The following is a 21,500-nucleotide window of genomic DNA, read 5'->3' as shown; positions in this document are numbered from 1 at the left end:
AACTTTGAAAACCAGCAGATATTTTGTTATAGAAAGCAAGCTAGGCAAGCACCTTAAACCCGTGTTTACATTTTAGTTTTATCAAACATAAACATTTCTTAGTTGCAATAGTTTTAAAAAGTGGTAATCTATGCTTGAGAATGATGGAAAGAGACAGAATTCTGGTTGAAATAGTATTGCCACTGTACTGTTTTATTCATGAGAATCTCCAATCTTTTTTTCATATATACTAAAAAAGCCAAAATTAATTAATGTCAGAAGCACAAATGAGAATTGGCAGTGATCATCCATCCATGCTGGGGGAGGGAAGGCTGGGTGCTCTGTATGGTATAATCTCCAGATTGCGTTTCCCTACTGAGCACCTCTGTAAAGGCTCCCATGCATTTGGAAGCTTCAGAATTTCTTCTGGGCAACTAAAGTCAAATATATTTTTTGACAAATCCCAACCCCTCCCTCAAGGCAACCAAGAGCAATAATGTTTCAGGAAGCTCCAGCTGAAGTGTTAATAATAACCATCAAACAGAAGTTTCACCATCTTCTGTTTCATGATTGAGCTTTTTCAAATGTAAACAATTTATAAGGAAAAGGGTGAGCCGTGTCGGATATGAGAAACAGAGAAAAATTTGGTGGGAAAAGTCAGAGGCATTCATTGTCAGGAGATAGTTAGGACACGCCTATGATTGCAGACTGGGTAGATTCTTGTCTTCATCCTTCCTCTTGGGTTATGAGTATCACTTCTTCTCCCTCTTCCTTCCCTTCCTTTCTCCTCATTCTCTCTTGGGTGTGGGTGTGGACTTGTCTTACCTTTGCCTCTCTTGGGGACCTGAGTTGACAGCTCTGTCACACTGGCCTTCTCTGCCCAAGCCACTCCCCTTACTCTTCTCCCACTTGGCCTAGCTGAGCTGCTGCTTCCCAGGCACCCTGCGTGCCTTAGCTTTGCCTACGTACCTCTGGTGTGTATTTCTTAATGGCTATGTTTTAGGAGCAAAAGTCTTCCAATGACCCCTTTCATTTGTTGTCTGACTTGAATTAAGCTGCACAACTCTGATTAGAGACAAATCTTTCTTTTTCCACACTGCTGCTTTTCTGCTGTTTCATTTAACACAGCTGGTATAAAATGCTAGAACTATTTAGCATAACAAGACCTATTAGTAAAAGTGATGAGAAAATACAATTAAAAAGGCAAGAAATATATCTCCTGTAGGAGATGCTGTTGTTACCCTGCTTAGATGCCCTTCAGTGGCTCGTACTTGCTTCCCCCCTGCCTCCTGTCCAAGCTGCTTTGAGTGTGGCTCATGACCTCATAGCTACCTTCTTCCCTGGAGATTTGTCCTCTGGGAAATGACAGGGACGGGGATCAAAGTAGTGGGGAGCTAACTAAAGACCAGCCTCTTTGCCTCAAGGTGGACCTAATGCCGTGGTGTGATTTGTGCTCCAGAACTTCCAAATCAAATGAAGCTAGCCTCCAGCTAAGCCCACACTTGGTCAACATTCTTCCACTCTCATCTGCTCCCCTTCTCCTGAGAATGCTCCAATAAATCACTTGAACAAAAACTTTTACCTCAGGCCCTGATTCTAATGAATCTCACCCAAGACATATTTTTTTAAATTAAAAAAAAAAAAAACACTTGGAATTATTTGGCTAAATCTTAATATACGTGAAATGACCAAGGATGGAATTGGTATTGACCCAAAACATTAGATTTGGCAAAAACGACACAAAAAAGATATTTCGTAGCAAAACTTAAGAACTAAAGCGATATTGTCTTTTGCCTCATTAAAAAGGGAACTATTTTTTGAGGAGTTGCAAATATTTAAAATGTTATTAGCCTGGAGAAATTCGATGAGATGGACTGCAGCTGTGTCTTGGTTACTTATGTTTTGACTGGTTTTACAGTTTCCAAAGTAGTTTCAATTACATGACCTTGGGTCAATCTCATGACAATCATGACAAACGAGATACTTATTAACTGCATTTTCCACATATCAAGATTGTGTCTCAGAAAGATAAAATGGCTTGACCGTGTCTCACAGTAAGTACCTGGCTCGTAGTTGGTGCTCAAACCCAGGTTTCTGTGAGAAATATGAGGGAATATTAGGAATAAACCAATTTCTTACCTTTATCATAGGTAGAGTTTTCCATAATTCTGTTATTAAGTCTATTAGGGTTGCACTTGTGTATAGCAAGACCTGTTTGTAAAAATGATGACCTAGACTTAATCTGGATCAAAGCAGTCCTTTTCCTATTAAATGTGTGCACTATCCATCGTTGCATAGCAAACTATCTTAAAACTTAGCAGTTTAAGACAACAAGCACTTATTATCTCGTAATTTCTGTGGGTCCAGAATCAGTAGGTAGCTTAAGTGCCTCTCTCTATCTCAAGGGCTCTGACACAGCTACAATTAAGGTATTGGCCAGGGTTGTGGTCTCACTTAAAGGCTCAGCTGAGGAGAGACTAGCTTCAAACTCAGTCAGTTGTTTGAAGGATTTGATTCCTTGGGAGCTTTTGAACTGCAGCCTCCATTTCCTCACTGGTTACTGGCCAGAGGCTTTCCGCAGTTCCCTGGCATGTGGCTCTTTCCATAGGACAGCTAACAATATGGCAGATGGCATTCTACAGAGTAAGTAGGCGAGGGAAAGAAAGGTGAGCAAGGTGGAATTCAGAGCGTTTTTGTTACTTGATCTTGGAAGTGAGAACCCATCAATTTTGCTGTATTCTCTTGGTAAGAAGTGAGTCACTAGGTCCAGCCCACACTCAATGGGAGGGTATTACACATGGACATGCATAACCAGGAGCCAGGGAGTCCTGGGAGCCATTTTAGAGGCTGCCTATTGCAGTGTGTCACTTGGCTTCCTCATCTACAAGGCCCTGCAATTTGATCCAACCACTGTTTTCTCTATAAGGAAGCACTGGATTATTTTCAATATGTTAATTTCATGGGTTTAGGCATATGTGCTGTAGTTTAATGTTCTTCTCACTTGTTCTTCCTCCCACCCACTCTTCAATTTCTCTTCTCCTTTTGCTCTTCCTTTCTTGCTTCCTCTGTCCTGCTGCTTCTGACTGTACTCACTTCTCTTTCAGGCTCCCTGTTTTCTCTCTCCTCCCTTCTCATGCTCTCACGGTCACCTTCCTTTCAGAATCCAAATTCTCTGTATCTGTTCCTGCTGCCATGGCCCTTGTTGCTCCTCCATCTGCTCACAGGGACCATGGCCAACCAGCAATTTTAGCTGCTGGCTCTTAAGTTTCTAAAGAAAGTGATTCAATTCAACTCTTGGGTCTAGTCTTTCCACCAAGTTCCTCTAGGAAGATGACACCATGATGAAGTGAGACAAAGTGTTTTTTATAGAACATTGAGAATCCTGTTTTAGAAGGTGGGGGGAGGATTTTTTTTCTCTATTTCTCCATGCATAATGTCAGATCTGAATTATATCTAGTGTTGTCTTGTGTGTTTTATGTTAAATTATTTAAAAAGATACGATGATGATGAGAATGATGATGATGATGTAAGCTAAAGTACACCGTCATATCACTTATCTAAAATTAGTTGTTTAATCCTGATGGTAGTGACTGCAGCCTTTATCTCTATTTCCAGTATCTAGAATCAACTGAATAAATAAATGAATGTAGCCATATAGTAGAACTAAGTAGATTGGATAGGTTGGCTGCTTTAGCCACTGAAGATAGAGTAGAAATGTTTTCCCAAATCTTATGTGAAATCCAGGGAAAATAGTAGTAGTATCTATATTTCTATTTTTCAACCATAGATGATGCTGTCAAAGAAAAAGACAACTTTGACCCAGCAGAGAGCACATTTCATATGTGGGATTGTTGTGCAGTAATTAGCCTGTTTTGGTCTAGGATGACTGATAGCGATTCTATGGCCCATTTTCCTGATATTAAGCAAAGGTTTTGGGGGCAAAAATGTGATTAGAATATGTTCAACTTGATGATATGTATGTTAAGGCTATTGGCACATACCAACCAATTTTATTGCATGACCTATTGCTAGAAAACATCAAAAGTGGAGGTCAAATCATTTGAAGAATAGTTGTTTAGTGAGTTAAAATGAATGAAGTCTTCAGTGAATACTGAAGAATTTGACCAACATCAAATTCTGTCCTAGTTTGTTGCTTGTCATGCCCTGTTCTCCATCTGGGATGCCCCAGGCACTCTTTTTGAGGACACTTGACCTACCAGTCATATTTCAGAAACTACTGATTTGGTGCTTACTGATTGAGTTTAGACTCCAAGGAGTCGGATTGCTGGATTACATACAGACTAATGACCCATCAGACGCTAAAGGCAAAAGCTTAAAGTGCACTAGTGAATTAAGCCACAGCATTGTCGGAAAGGAAGAATTTATTATGTCATTAAACTTAATTCAATAAGTTTTGCTTCTTTAGATACACTTCAGTGAGGGAAACGTAAGAAATTAATTTGAAACAAGTGTTATCATTTTTCTTCCACTTTCCCAGGTAAAGGATATTCACGTGAAATTAAGAGACAGAGTATTTCATTGGGATGAAAAGAAAGCCATTAAAAGGAATAATAAATGGTGAAAACTGGGCATGACTGCCTAGCCAGCCATGTACTACTTCTAAGTTCAGAGACTGTGTGCTTCAGTTAGTAAACACAGAGGAAAACCAGGCTTGCCTAATTTTATGACACCCTGGGTGAAGTTTTCAGGGCTTTACATAAAATCTCAGAGGCTCATTGATATAAAGATGTCAGCAATAATCATGGTTGATGCTTAGAATTTAATGTGAAACTTAGAATGGGCACAAAATGGAACTCAGAATGGAGGGTTTCTGCTTCAAATGTAGGACTTACAATGATATAAAGAATATTCTCTTAATGTAAAGATTACCATAAGACATAAAAATGTAAGCCATTTGGTGTTGAGTCTTTCTACACATACCTCATACCTCATGGTTGCTTTATAGCAAGAAATAAAATGTTTATAAATAATAACCTCAGGATAATTGAGAAAATTGCAGAGTGTTTGTACCTTTTGTAATTTATCAATCAAAGTACTCTGATAATCCTCTCAGGCATTCTAAAATGAATCTCAGTGTGTTAGAGGTAAATGGTGAAACAAAACAACAACAAAAAAATTCATATCTTGGTGTCAGTTCTAATAATGGAGGGACTTTTAGTATTTATATTCTAGGGAACAAAATATATTTTCTATCAGTAATTATTATGCAGTGAGATTAAATAAAGGATACTGGTCATTGTTTTAACTGAATATATTCCATAGCCTATGACTTATGTCAAATAAAAGAAAACAAACTACAAGGAAGGTCTCCATCCAAGGGACTAGCTGTCCTAATTTCATTAGTATTCTGTCCTATCACAGGCTAGGCAATATTCTATGCTCTAGATGAACATAGAAACAATAAGCAAAGCAGATTTTTTTTCTTTGATTCACTCCTAAAAGGTGATGGCTTTTTAAAGTATTACAAAGTAAGGATTTTAAAGTCCATCTGATTTGGCGTTTTCTCTTTTTTCCTTCTTTCCTGCCTGTCACCCCATTTTCCTTCCTCCCTCCTCTCTTTCCTTCCCCCCTCTTGCTTGTTCTCTCATGTTGGAGTCACAAAGGTTATTTTTATTAGTAAAATTGTTTTAATATTGGACCATTACCAAGAATAACAGACCAAAACATCTTCCCTTCTAGTTATTCAATATGCTTAGTAATGCAAAGAAAAAAAAATATATGTGTATATATATATATATATATATACATATGTGTGTATATATATATATATATATATACACATATATGTATATATATAATATTAGCTTTTCCTTAGGATGAACTTAAGGTAAGACATACTTTGGGAGGAAAGAAAAGCTGAGGTGGAAAATTTGTCTGCTCTTGGTAGAGCTCCAGTCTTCCCAAAAGTTACCCCTTCACCCTTCCACCTCCCCTGACCCCGTGCCATAATTCCAGGATGAACGTCTGGCTTGATTTCTGTGTCAGTTACTTCTTTGCTAAGAATAGAAGGTTATAAAAAGAGGTTACAGACCGAAGTTACCATGGCTGCCTGCAGAGATTTCCTAAAGAACCATTAGGACCTACTTGGGAGTGTCAAAAAGCAAAACAATTTCCACTCATAAATACCATTAAACATCTTCATGTATTAGAGAAACTAGGTTTTAATTCATATCTTTACACTTGTGGTCTTTATACCTACCACATTGAATTTATTGTGGAGGTTAATTGAATAAATGCATATAAGCCCTTAGAAGAGTGCAGGGAAGAACACTATATTCTTCATTCACTTCTCCTTCCCTCACTCCCTTGCTTCCCTCCTTTTTTTCTTAGTGCTTCTCAAATTTTAATGTTCATTAGACTGACCTAAGGATCTTGTTAAAATGCAGATATTAAGCCAGTAGGCCTGGGTGGGATCCGAGATACTGGATTTCTAACAAGCACCCAGGAGGCCTCACCCATGAATGGCAACCATTTAGGTAGTGACTTAACCTGGTTATTTAGTCACAGCAGTGCTATTAAGACTGTAAGGTTTTAGTTCTGACTGGGTGATGTTTGTATTTTACTAATGGTCTAGAGGCCTATGTGGGAAAAGTTGCACAATATTATTTTATATGTTTCTGGACCATAAACTCGTTTGCAATATGAAGGATTATGTGATGGAGTATAGGAATAACTGTAAAGTGTAATCCATGATCTAAAGTCTACAACTCCACCAATCCTCCAGGTGATTCTTATATACCCTTTGGGACCCATTGAGGTATTTGGGAGAAATGTGTATTCTGTAGGAGTAAAAATTTGTTTTGTAAATTCAAAAAACATCTGGTTTTGGCAAATTCAAAAACATATCTAGTTTTATTAAAAGAAAGTTTTCATGATGAAGCCTAATTGGTACCTCTCTGAGAAACCTCTTAAGGATTTTACTGCAGGGAAGGTATTTAGTGAGATCCAGGTGCTCTTCCTGATCAGCAATAGGTAGCTGCTGGAACACTGATTGCACTGTTATTCATCCTGGCACAAGCTGTGACCTGCCAACCAATGTTACCTGTACTGTTTATTTCAGGTACTCAGTTGTGAGCATTATGCGCAAGCCCTTTCTCTCTACAAAAATTTCATCCATTTTTTTACTGCATTGCACATATCCTTAGATATCAGTAGGAACATATCACTCTGATTTAGTGTCTTCTTGCAGAAGGGAAACATTCTCTTTCACTTGATTCTCTATAGCCTCAGCTTGTTTGTACTGGTTGCTAATATAGGAACAACTTAATATGAAAAAGCAAACCAAATAAAACTTGTGAAGCAGTAGTGTTTTTTGGTCTGATCCTGAGTCTCTAATGCTCAATGAATATAGAGAAAATACAAGTGGGAATTAAAATCTTAGAATAATTTCCTTTTAGAAACAAACATTGCAAAGATAAAGAGAAAAAAATTCAATAGCTCTACTACCTTGTTCCTGAGTGTCATATCCTTAAATTTATCTCAAATATATTATTCCATGGCCAGTCACCCACCAGTTAACTATTTCAAATGACCATTATAGAAATATAGATTTTCCTATCACCTGTGTATTTTTCACTATGCTAACAGCTCACCAATCCCAGGATGTACATCAAATATAATCAGAATATTTTTATAAATAAGCAGCTACAATGCATATATCTCATGCATGTAATAGACGTATGTACCTCATTCATTGACAGCAACCATAGACCTTCACTCATTAGGAATTTAGTTTTCTAGCTTGGATATCTGGTTTCCTGGCTAACATTATCTTAGAGGCAACAAGTTAGAAGAGAATAAAGTTGCTTTTAGAATAGCTTGCCTTAAGAGTAGCATGGCAGCTTCTGGAAAGGGAGATTTTTTGAAAAGTCTGCAAAAAGACACAAAAATGAAAAACTAAATTTTAATCTTAATTGTTTGTTCTGGAGGCAAATGACTGTCTATATATTGGGGCTGCATTACAAAACAATTCAATCACTAGTGGCGATAATAGTGGTCTAGAGTAATTAAGACATGCTAAACTTGTCTATGAATTGTTCCTATTTTGGGAACTAGGACATTTACTATATAGTCTTAAAACATTTCTATACCAATTATTTTCAAAACATGATAGAGGGTTTGTTTTTTAAAGACATAGGTCTTTTTTTTTTTTTTTTTTGATTTTGCCAGATAAGCATTGATGTGTTTTTAATTTTTTTTCAACCTAAAGAATAGAACGGATTATGAGTGAAAGAGGGTTAGAAGTTTCAGTTCCATGGGTGTTTTAGTTTTCTATTTATATTCAAACTTTTATGGAAAAGTAAATCTTATTCTTTTGCTGGGAATGGAGTAAAATGGAATTGGGGAGGAATTCTGACTCAAAGTTGGAGTTTTCAAACTCCACATGTCTGGAAACCTGACAGGATTTGTGAGTTAATATTTATCCTGCACCTTGATACCTTCAGGTAAAAAGTACTGTGCACATACCAAGCCCTGTGGACTCTGTGGCGTTTTCAATCCTTACAATTTTCTAACAGCAAACCACCCAAGGGCTCGTTGGAGAGGTGGCTTCTTGTGCACAATCACTACAGCATTGGTTTATGCTGGTGACAGCTCTTCCCTGGTTTCTTCCTCAGACTGTAGCTAAAGTTTTTTACATCACCAGTGACATAGGCTGTTGCTTTTCTTCAGAATACTTTGGCAGAAACTTTAGGCCTGAATAGCCTGGGCAAAAATTATTTGTAGTCAGGTCCCATGAATTTCATAAATAAACCCTATACCGCCTGTCAATGGTTACATAAAAGTCAAGGTTTGGTCTTGCCACTAGTGCCTGACAGTAGCAGTAGCGCCTCTCTGAGGTGGGTCGCTGAGATGTGCACCAGGCCTTTCTTTAACTGTCAAGCTCAGGCAAGGGAAGGATGCGCTAAAGAATCTTTATGAGCTGGTGTTATTGTGGAATGAGGTGTTTATTTATTTACATATATATTTTTTGTTTAACTGGAAGATAATCCGTAATGTATAAACACAGCTCAGAAGGTAAAATAGTACATAAGAAATCTTTCTTACTTCGCAACAGTTGCATTAGTTATGACCTATTATACATTTTTAGAAATCCAGCATTTTAATGACCACAGTTCAACAGTTTAGGTAGTAGCCTTTCTACACTGAACCAGTGAATTTTGATAGCTCTCTCATAGAAAGAAATAGGATGTAGAATTAACCACTTCAGTAAGTAAAAAATAGACTAGCAACATACTGTACTCTCTCTCTCACACACACACACACACATAGTCTTACACATTCAGAAACACAGGTTCTTGCCCCAAACTTCACATAGAAAACCAAATTTAAAATTCTTATGAGAAGGGACTGTTTTAAAAGTTAGATGCAGACTATAAGGAGCTCATATTAATAAGTAGTTGACAAGTTAATAGTGCTTGCATAAATATAGAGGTTTAAAGACTTTACCAAAATGTAAACCCTGATTCCAACTGTGTCCCTGTTTCAGTCATTACACCCTTCTCCACACCCCACCTCAGAAACAGAATTGTTTTCTCCGTCAGACAAAAAGAGTTTCTATACATGTGGTCAAAATACGAGAAATAGGTATTAGGAAGCTTCAGGAAATCAGGAGGAGTAATTGTTATAAGTGTAACTGTTAACCTAATGTGTAGGATATGGCAAATACTGCCCTGGTCTCCCCATTGCACCTCCTCATCCTGTCCCTTGCCCCACCTGGAATCATATACACAAATGAAGAGAATTTTTGTCTTTGCTTTAGGGTACCAACAGATCATGATTCTTTTTCTCACTACAACATTTTAAGTGTTTTCTTCCTCCCTGAAGATTTTTGTTCCCAACACTATTTGCATGTAGAGCAGTTGATCTTTCAGGCTTTACTCTATATTGTTGTCTCTGAATCTTTCTAACATTGCAATGGTAGTTGCTGAAGCTTGGAGTTGCCCAGGTGGTAGTTATTAACTGACGTGTCATGGTTCATGGTGAACAAGCTAGGTCAACAAACTTGTTTTTCATCATGGCTGGTTTTAATTTGAAAGGAAGCTTGTTACCTATTTGATAATGCTTCACTGAAGTTCACCTATTTCAGGTAGATTAATAGCTTGTTTAGGGATGAGGAGCCCAGGGGCCCTGTTGTAACCGTGTGCTGTAGGTTCAAGGTTCAAACTTCAGAAAGTATAAAAGTCCTTGTTTTTCTTCTACCTATTTGTCAGTGCATGCCTCGGTGAACTTTTATACTTGGTAACACTTGAAGAATCACAGGTTTGGTATCTTATAGTCATATTAGAAGCTATGTTATATAATTAAGAAAGATGCGCCCTGTTAGCACTTTCCAGATTGGAAGACTTCTCAATTTTGAAGAACATGGAGTTGGTGGAGATTTAAAAAATACACGTATATTCATGATCATTCACTAGGAAAAACATTAAAATCTCTCTAAGGTGAAATATTAAATTTCAGACAAATCTATAAACACTATAGGTAAGTATTAGATTGAAGTAAATAGATGAGAAAAGGCTGTTCATGTCTGGACCAATTCACAATGGTGACAGATCAATAATTCCTAAAAGAATGTCTATAAAATACATTTATACTACATTTAAAAATTTGTAGTAAATTATTTACTGAAAAATTTTCTTCTTTTTTAGAAAGGGGAGTTTTACCTCATTTGTTTACTTTAAGTCATTGATGCAATAGATCAGTGGGCATGAAAGACATGTCAGCTGACTATCCATCTGAAGAAGGAAATTCAACCTTACAATGTGATTCTTATGAATCTCAATGTAGCTGAAGTCCCCACTCAGATTTTTTTCCTGAAGCATTTAAATTCAACTCTACTATTTGAAGATTAGACTACAGTGGAAATATTAATGATGTCTCTGTTCTGAGAGAAGCTTGGCAATCTTTTAAATTGATAGGTTTCTAAAGAAACTCTCCATTTAAAATAAGGATCTGATATTTGGATCTCCTAACCAGTCTGAAATGTAGTTTACCTACATAGATTGGCTATCTAGGAGCTTGTAAACAAATTCATAAATTTGTCATGCTGATTATAGTGTTGGCAAACACAATGGCTGATCATGTTATAAATGTTTATCAACACCCGTACTCACCCACCTGCTAAGAGGTGCTACGCTTTAATGAAATTGTTTGAATATCAAGGCTGGTTGCTAAGATACAATGTTCTTGTTACCAGGGATGTGATGCTTGCAGATTTCTGTTATCAAATAATGATTAGAGATGTGCTAACCTCAAGGTGCTCAGTGCAGTGAAAGGTTTACTGAGCTACAAATTAGTAAACTGTCTGCTTGAGCAGGCACTGGCAGAAGAAACATGTGCCTCATCCATACACGACTGGCATTTTAAAAGAAGAAAAGAGAGGACAGGGAGTGTGGCCATAAAGGATGGGTCCTTGAAAGTTTGCCATGGAAGGGGTTTGCCTACTCCATTGCCCAGCATGATATATCTTTAGCCAGCCAGGGAATTTGTTGAAATCCATTGCCAACAACTCTTTTCTTATGAAAAATCTGTTCTTCACATTTCTGTTAATTGGTTGTTATGGAATTATTAACATTAAACACATCACATCTTTTTGTGAGAAATAAAAGTAAATAAAAGTGTAATCCCATGGACTGGAAATGTATTTTAACACAAACACATTTTAAAAGATGACACCAGGTTTAAGAGACCTATTGGTGTAATTGTCATCTTTCGTGTGATCGGTTCTGCAACTGATGATCATAAAATGTCATGTAATTTTTTTATATTGAGAATTTAGTCTTCTAGAATATTTAATATATCAAATATCAACATGTGAATTTTGGAATGTTTCTTTTTGTTTTCATCTTATCTCAAATAGTACAGTGGTGATGACCAAAGCCATGTTGCCTTATTGGTCTGATAGTTCATCTTTTTAAATTAGGACCTGAATTAGAGTTTTGCTCTTACACTGGGAAACTTTGAACACAACACTTTCATACTGAAAAAAATCTGTATGATTTTATGTCAGTCCCTGTAATTCCTGAGTGTTCTATTCATAACCTGTAATATTTCAGAAATGTGTGGGCAGCCGTACTTCTAGTGTCATGTGTAACTTTTTACTTTATAAGAAATTTCAGTTATTAGGATCACAGATCTAATGGATAGTAAATTGACTCTTGAAAGGTCCCCTAATAATAAAGGAAATTGCAGGTATATTTTAAAAATGAAAGTGATAAAATAATTTCAGCTATAACATCTGGACCAGTAGATCATGAATCCTGGGAAGAGTGGAGACTGAGTTTTGCTCACCACTCTCTGGCCGCTCCCCAGAAGGATGCTTGCACAAAAGAGATGTCCTGTGAATGACTGAACGATACCTAGCTCCAGGAAAAATTCACTGCTATACACAGCAGTTACTTAGGAGTTTTGTCAGTTAAACTTTCCTCCTTTTTTTATAGAGTACGAAAACAGCCGAAGAAAAATATGACACTATTTCAACTTTATGATATAGATTTTATATATTTGAATTTTACAGATGAGGAAACCGAAAGAATAAGCTATTGAATTTCTCAGTGTCACACAACCAAAGTGAGGCAAAGCTGGATCCAATACTCAGGTCTTTGGCAAGCTTAGTCCTGTTTCCAGGAATGCCACCTGCCTCTATCGTCAGAGCTGAGTGGAGAAGATGGGGCTAACGAGTAGATGTAGATAAGAACATTTAAATTCAGCAAACATTGTTTATCTATTTGGTCTCCAACATACAGATAGTCATGTGAAGATTAAAAAGAAATAATTTATAAAGTCTTTGTCCATAAGAAGTTTTCAGTTTATTTGTGGAGAAATGATAGGTTGACTTATAGAACCAAATATGAGTGCTAGGGAAAATAGGTTTAGCCTGAACTCCATGTGGGTGAGGTTAGGCAAAACCAGTTTAAAGGATAGGTATTTGGTTCAAAGATGTGGCCCTGTTACCAGTGAGATCTAGGTTTGAATTCTTGTTTTGCCACACACTGGCTATGTAAATTCAGCCACATTTCTGGACTCCTGAAAGCTTTTCTCTTTTTGTTTTAGTTTTCTCATGGATCACATTAGGTCAGACAGGTAACATGCTTCACACATAGTAAGCAGTCAGTACATAATTCATTTCTCAGACACACTCATTGTTTGTGCCCTACAGAATTGAGCTTTCTTACTCTTTCTCTAGCCTGAAATGATTTCTAAAGCTTAAATTTCTCCTCTTTAATGAGATGCTTCACTTGTTTTTATACTGTTCAAAATTGAGTTCAGTAGAACAGATTCATATTTATTGATGAATACAAAAGAGACATTGTAAAAATATTCCCATCTTCTTCTTATCATATGACATTTGCCTTCAAATAGATTTATGAGCTAGCACGTGGTTAATTATAGTTATGCAGAGATGGATATGTAAGTGTTGCCTGGGCGGGTTTGTGCTGTCATAGTGGGAGTGACCAGAGCTGGGTGGGGTTATCTGAAGAGATTTGTTCTTTGCCTACTCAGGGAACACTTCTGAGGCTTTATTGAGAAGCTAAATCTAAATGTCAGAAGTGGTATCCAAAATCAAGATAATTCAAGTTACAATGTGACACCCTATTTCAAGGAAGAAGGAGTAAGCAAACAAACAACCCAACAGACCTCTTAAGGTTTTTAGGACTATCGTGCTTGCCAGTGATGCCACGTGTACTGACTTTTCTTGGAAATTAACAATTGTCGATTTTAGCAGCACATCTCTCTACTTTCTCTGATTTGTTGTTTTATCATAATTCAGTGGTGTTTTCTTTTTTTCTAGGTCTTCTCAGTGCTGTACTTGCAGAGTATTTTATCTTTCGTCTAAATAAGAACACTAAATATTTGGCCCACTGGCTCAGAAGCCAGCTTATCTAAGCCAAAAATTGTCTCTACTGTCTAATTTTTAAGGCTATATTTTAAAATGCTTCTTATTCACTAGTGAGAAAATTACAAAATGCACTATTAAAAAAACATGAGGTTTGCGCCACTTAGAGAATGTATTCTATGCACCAAAACACCCATTGTTCATATTTAGAGATGCCCCTAAATATAGATGTACTGAACTACCTACATATAATTCAGATCATGTCAAAGCACAAACCCCTCTCAGTGTGGGGTAGTGTGGGCATTTTGTTATCTACAGCAGCTGTTGCCTCTTTTTGAGGGTAAAAAACCTACTCCTGTTTAAATTTATGTTGCATTGAGCAAGTTGTATTGCTTGTGATTATATGTGGCTCAGCTGTGTCACGTGGCATGACCTGCTATAACCTGCCTTAATGCAGTCCACATGTTGTACTGAATGACACACATTAAAACATTCCACTTCTCCACGGAACTGTGTGAGCAGGTGATTTCTCTAAATGGCAGACATTCGCATGCTTGCATTTTAAACCTCCACCAGTTTAGCTAAAAATATCTACAAAAGCCCACCCAAAACATTTCCCATGGTTATTTTTGCAAATCGTTGGGTGACTTACAAAGAGCAGGGAGGGATGTATAAGAGGAAGTTTTAAATTATTTACATAATTTGATAGAATAGTGCCTCCTTTAAAAAATCTACTTTGTGGAAGTCACAAAAAATAACTTCACATAATCAGAGTCTTAGGGAGGGGACCCAGTCATATGATTATTAGCTGCTACTGCTTGGATTCTGGCAACTTGGTGATTATATTTCGCATCAAGCTAAATGTAAAAATAATGAAATAAAAGTTACTATGTCCCAGCAAACAACCCTCATAGGAATGCACACTATTTTTACCAATATTTTTATCCCTCCTATGTGAGAACAGAGGACATTATTTGTCCTGAATTCACCTTGAAGTGTTTGGTCATCAGTGATAAAATTTTATATTGAGCCACTGGCTAATTTAGTTACCAAAGGAACACATTAGTAGCACAGGTTGGAGCGGAATTCTTGTTTGTTATTAAGCAAACTAACCTAAAAGAGGTCTAACATATATATAGTCCTGGTTTTTCCAGCACCATGCTCTCCTCAAGTGAGGCAATTAGCCAGCTGTATGGCATGGAAAAGAGATCCAAGCACAGTGAGCCAGCACGGGTCTTGGGAGTTGGGCATACTGCTTAAATCCCAGTTCTAGTTCCAGCATGTACTAGCTGGGAGACCCAGTGCAAGTCACTTAACCTCTCTGAGCTTTGTCCTCTTTTCAAAAATGAAACAATAACATTATGCATGCTGTAGGATGGCTGTAAAGAGGAAGTTAGCTAAATTATGTGAAATGTCCTGTAGAGTGTTTGATGTATAGGAGGCATTCCAAGCAAGTGAGTTGCCATTAGCTTTGTTAAGTTCAAATACAGAGAGATAAAACCAACAACTCCTCTCAAGTAATCTGAGTAAAATAAATGTACAAGAGACTCTGAGATCTCCTCAAGATCTCCTTTTTTTTTTTTTTTTTTTTTTTTTTTAAAGACATGTTTGGGGCCCCACTTATTTTCTGAGAAATCTTGTTACAGATTTTAGAGCTTTTGTTTCCATTTTCCTTTAGTATTTTCTAAAGTATTTGAAAATATGAAAGACCAGAAGACAAAGTGCCATAGCAAAGAGAAGAAAGAAAACATTTTCTTACTTGAGATGTTAATTTTCATGATGTGATGTATACAGTTTTAGCCAAGTGTTGCCAAGATCTCCAGTACTGTTCGGCTTATTGAAGACAAAATACCAGGTTAATTGAGCCTATCAAGAAGGGTAATTATTTCTCTGTAGAGTACCTACTAATGATTAAGTTATTATCATTTAGAAAGTGCATTTGTACCAAGATATGTCCATATTGGGAGGGACGGAGATGTAATACAGCAAAATCCCAAATCTGGTGGGTTGGATTTGGTTGATATTTAACATAAAGTTGAATGGGAAAATGGCTACTGTATTGAAACATTTACTCTTTGCTTCTAAAAGAAAGATATAACTAACTTAACAGTTATGGTTCTTTCCTTCAAATAAGAGTAAAAGTGATACGGAATGGTTTTCAGTCATTTCTGAGGCTGTAACTTTACCAATATTACCAACCATTATTTTCTCATGTGCAGATGAAGTTCATATCTTCCCTGCTCTTAGCAGTTTTGTTTTTTTCTTTGACTTTTGGGGGATTTTTCTCAAGTTAAATATAAGGTTTTTCTGCTTTCTCTCCATATTTACATTTTCTTTGAGCTGCTTATTATTATTATTATTTACGTTTTATATAGCATGTTCTAGAAACAAGTAGTTTCATGTACTTTAACATGACAAAATTGAAATTAAACAGCTGGCTTGGTAGCTGATTCATAGTAGGTGTTCAGTTACTTCATACTGAATGGATAAATGGATGAGAAATGAAGCAGTGATTTAAGGAAAGCAGTATGAAAGAAAACTATGGTTTGTAATGAGTGCTGTATGCCGTTGTAATTATTATACTTCTTATAGTTTTGGTTATGCTGCTTTGATTTTGAGTTTTTCTTGTCACATAGAGACTTCCATTAGAATAGACATTTCCTAGATTAATAATAAACCTGATAAAACCCTCACTTAAACAATTTGAATTTGGCTGGGCACAGGAGCTCACTCCTGTAATCCCAGCGCTTTGGGAGGCCGAGGAGAATGGATTGCTTGAGCCCAGGAGTTAAAGGCCAGCCTGGGCAACATGCTGAAACCCTATCTCTATAAAAAATTAGCTGGGCATGGTGGTGTATGCCTATAGTCCCAGCTACCTGGGAGGCTGAGGTGGGAGGATAACCTGAGCCCAGGTGGTCGAGGCTGCAGCGAGCCATGATTGTGCCACTGCATTGCAGGTAGAGCAAGACCCTGCCTCGAAACAAACCAAGAAGAAAAAGGAAAGACAGGATAGTTGGTGAGATGGAAGTGACTTTGCCCTGAGTTTTACATGTGAACGTGTTATTTACTCCTGGAGTGTTATGCGCAGGTGGTAGTCTGAGTTTCATAGTAGGGATCACTGTGATTTTCACTAATAAATCACCTTTACAGAAGCACATGTGTTAAATATATGAGGGTAGGAGGTTGAGAGTTTGGTTTGGGAAACTGGCTGTAATTTGAAAAGAGCTTCCTGTTAATGTCTATGTTTTATATAATGCATCTACTAAACCTTATCAATGAAGTGGAAGACACAGAGGGAGAATTGTTTCTGAATGGGAAACTTTGGTAAACATGGCTACAAAAGTGCATGGCTATAATTATAATTTCTTTTTTTCAGGAATGCAATGTAAAATAAATAAGGATAAGCATTCTGTTCATGTGTCATCTAGTCTGAACCCTTTCTTTTACAGGCGAGGAGAGTGAGATGTAAGAAAATTCTATTACTTGTCCAAAATGGCACGAACAGTTTACGGCATAAAACGTCAAATGAGGTCTCTTGACTCCCAGTCCAGTGCAATTTTCAGCACATGACATTGCCTCTCAGTTTATTATGAAATAGCCAAATGATAGCATTTTCAATAGCAATGTAGTGTTTGTGCTATACTTACTGTCTATCAACACTGAGAAGGAGGAGGACTAGGAAATTCAAGAAAAACTAAAATAAAAGAATTTATAATGTGACTGAGATTGAAATAATACTCCAGTTAGAAAACAGTACAAGAAAGGACATACCTCAAACTAACTTATGCTTACAGAAACCAAATTGTGCAATTCATATTGAGAAAGGAAAGGGCTGGTGGGGAAGTGAGACTTAATGTAGAAAATGGCTTTTGAAGGGACAGTAATGTTTGCATAGTTGGGGAGGAAGAAGGATATCCAGTTAAGGGGAAAAACCTGATGTGAAAGTATGTATACTGTAAAAGAGCCTGTTGCACTGCTGGCTGGGTAGTGGCCAGGGATTTGGAAAAGGGAAAACGGGTTTTGATGTGTAGAGACAAGTGAGATTCAACTATGTGGTGTGTTGGGAAGATCATAGGCTTCGGAGCCAGGTACACCTGAGTTTAAAGCTGCATCCATCATTTAATAATTGGCAACTTTGCACAAGTGGCTAAACACTCTGAGCTTTGCTTTTACTCTTCTACATACTAAACATAATACCCGCAGAACTGTGTCAATTTAATACATAAAGTGTTCAGAGGGCCTTCCGCATAATAGGGGTACAGTACAGTACATGCCTCTTTACCTTCATCCTTCCATTGGTTTTTCTCTAATGCATGGCATACAGTCCTAAGAAATACATATTAAATATGAAGTATGTATCAAATAATATATATAAAATGTATTAACAAATATACATAAAGAAGAGACAGTCACTATGTTGGTGCTGGGGCTATTACAGAAACAGTACAGAGATCTGTCCAAGATCAGAAGTATATTCTGTAGCAGCACTAAAGAGTGAGAATGACTGGGCCATCAATCTAGAAGAATACAAGCTTCACCAAGTTAATTTTTAGTCCAAAGAACTAGACTAAGTGTTGTGGAGAGAGATGTTTGATTGATCTTTTATTTTAGCCAAAAATTATTTGCAGAGCATGACACAAGTACTTAGCCAAGATCTATCTGCAGAGCATGCCATAAGTACTGCATTATGTATCCAGAAGGTGAAATTTAATGATTCCAAGTACATGGATTACTTTTATAGAATAGTCAGCTTTATGAGCACTTAACGTCTATGAAGTGTATGTATGAGTATTCTGTGGTTGATATGCTAATTCTTGCTTCTTGCTAATTGGAAAAGTGTGCATAAGGACATATGAATTGTGGGAAGGGTCCTATTTACTCTCAAACGTTAAGGAACTTGTATAGAAAAACACCGATTCAATTCAAATGGATTATGGTAATGGGAACAATTTTGGTGAATTTTACGGTTTCCATAATTCCACAAATTAGCCTGATCTCTCTTTTTTGGCTGATCAATATCAGTCTGTATTTTGTTGTCAACACCAGTTCTGTGGGGACAGTCACTGCAAGCATGCATTGGCCACATATATAATTAGATGACAGTTTAAAGATTTTAAATGACACCTGTGGCTTGTAGATATATGTAAAACAGTTCTCCCATGGATCTTGAAAATAGTAGGTTTTAGGTACTTTCACTCATTCCCATTTATGGCTGTGAACCTAGATTGATTGATTGATTGATTTTTTTTTTTTTTTTTTTTTGCCAGGGGCTGTTATATAATCCTCACCCTATTTGGAATAATGAAAATATTTGAACAAATGCCATCAAACAGGTATCAATGCAACTCTACCACACTGACTTCTTATATCAAAAGGCCCATATTTAACAAAGGTATAAATGCAACTTAAAAACATGTGAATTAAGGATTGTAAGAAAAGTAAATTAAAACAAGTAAGAATAATTTCGGTTTAGAAAACCTTAACATGGCAAATTCCTTTTGTTTCTATAATTCAGTTATCCTAACATTTTCTGTAACACACGAGTCCCTGAAGGTGAGGCACACCTGTCTGGAGGTCTTTTGGCTCTGTGTACACATATTCCATAGTTTCCAGAAGTTACAATATGATTCTGTGTTTGATCTGATATAATAGGCATTGTTGTGGTAAAGAGCTTTCCCTTTATGGAAAGTAATGAGACCACATTTGTTCCTTTTTCACTTTTTCATTTGGACGATGTAAATGCAGGTGGTGCCTCGGGTTCTTGGGGCCATCTCTCTCTGGCTTTATATGTTGAAGAAGTCATATCAGATTTCAGTGTCAACTTTTCAATTTTATTCAAAGATTTTGACATTCAGGTGCTTGGCAGACATATCTTGTCTTTGCAGAGGTTATTTTTAAATTAGGAAAGAGGTGAACTGATGAGAAGAAATGTAAAGAAAAAATTTGTTAATAGATTAAGTATTATAATTCATATTTTTTTCTTTTAAGATTGTGCATGGTGGTAACTCCTGATCTTGAAGCAGAGAAGTATTCTACCATTTTTTTGGTAAAATTACATACACTTTTATTTGCTCACTAGTGTTTTTAAGATACACATTTTTCATGTTTTTCTTTTTCTCAAAACTCTCTGTATATATTTTCTCTTCGCTTTCTAATATATTTTCTACCAGACACCATATGGTTACTTCCCAGACTGTGGGCTTCACATTTTAATTTAGTTTACCTTTACTGCAGCATCATTATAATTAAAAAAAAAAAAAAAAAAAAAAAAACAAAAAACCAAATCTTAGGGATTTCCTATGTCCTAGTAAAAGAAGGATCAGCTAGGTTGTGCTGTTTAGCAAAAACCTTCACAATTCTTATGTCTTAAAGAACAAGGTTGGCTGGGAGTGATGGCTCAAACCTGCAATCCCAACACTTTCGGATGCGAAGGCAGGCAAATCACAAGGTCAGGAGTTTGAGACCAGCCTGGCCAATTGGTGAAACCCTGTCTCTACTATATATACAAAAAATTAGCTGGGTGTGGTGGCACACGGCTGTAGTCCCAGCTACTCAGGAGCTTGAGGCAGAAGAATCACTTGAACCTGGGAGGTAGAGGTTGCAGTGAGCTAAGATCGCACCACTGCACTCCAACCTGGGTGACAGAGCAAGACTCTGTCACAAACAAACATACATCACTTATGCTCCTTGCCTGTCATAGATCAGCAGAGGTGTTCTGCTTAATGTAATCACTCAGGACCCCATGCTGATGGAGCACCCACCATCTTGAACATTTTCAGACGTCATACAAGAGGAAAAAAAGAGTTCTGAGAGGTTGTGAACTAGAAATTAAATGGTCCATTCTGTAAGTGGCACAGCTTGTATTTACAATACATTATACAGAACTACTCACATATTCCTATATAACCCAGGAGAGCCATGTTCTACCATGTGGTTGGAATGGGATGGGCTGGAACTGCCTGAAGTGCTACAGCAGGGAGATTGCTGGGGTACCTTGATGTTGCTTAGAGGTTATGAGTCTCAGATGGAAGCATAATGAGAAGCTTGGCTTTGTTTGACAGCTCTGAAGATGACTGGCATCTGACAGAGTCTACTCTCTAGCCAGTGAAGCTTCACCATGCCTTGCACAGTGTGATTTGGACTCCCAAGTATGCAGTTCTGTTCTGGCTCCATTCCAAGAGTGGAGACAGCATCACATAATGATGTTAAACACAGGCTTTGGAGCTAGAGAGTCCTGGATTTGAAGCTTCAAGTCTATCATTTACTGTCCAAGTCTTCTTTTGAGAGTTATCTAATTCTCTGAATGTTAATTTCTTCATCTTTAAATTGGGGATAATTATAATATCAGTAAATACCATGCTTATTGTTCACTCCTTTCCCCACATTGACAAAAGTGGAAGCTTTATGAAGGCAGGGATTTTTGTCTATTTTTGCCACTGATTAATCGCTAAGTTGTTAGAACATTGATGTAATACATAAAAGGTACTTAATTTTTGTTGAATGAATAAATAAAAGCAGAGGGTTTTTATGAGCATCAAATGAGGTCATATATCTGAAATCTATTATACAGTGACTGGTACATATTTAGCACTCAGTAAATGGTAGCTATTATTTTACAATTCTGGAAGAAAAGTGATAGGTTGGGGTTTGCAGATAATAAGAGAAA

The 21,500-nt window shown here is 37.0% G+C and overlaps 1 long non-coding RNA gene across 1 annotated transcript in view; it reads left to right on the top strand.

Annotated features, from left to right (window-relative positions):
* The window catches only part of LOC108300375, a 91,225-nt gene extending 71,999 nt beyond the window's left edge, over nt 1–19,226 (top strand). Inside the window, exon 3 of the long non-coding RNA XR_001823375.2 lies at nt 19,102–19,226. This is a non-coding gene — a long non-coding RNA (uncharacterized LOC108300375). The remainder of the gene's footprint in view (nt 1–19,101) is intronic.
* Nucleotides 19,227–21,500: the final 2,274 nt, after the last annotated feature.

This window comes from Cebus imitator, unplaced genomic scaffold (assembly GCF_001604975.1).
Source record: "Cebus imitator isolate Cc_AM_T3 unplaced genomic scaffold, Cebus_imitator-1.0 Scaffold27, whole genome shotgun sequence".
Taxonomy (NCBI): Eukaryota; Metazoa; Chordata; class Mammalia; order Primates; family Cebidae; genus Cebus; species Cebus imitator.
Note: the sequence above shows the minus strand (reverse complement) of the source record. Positions and strands in the feature narration are given on the sequence as shown.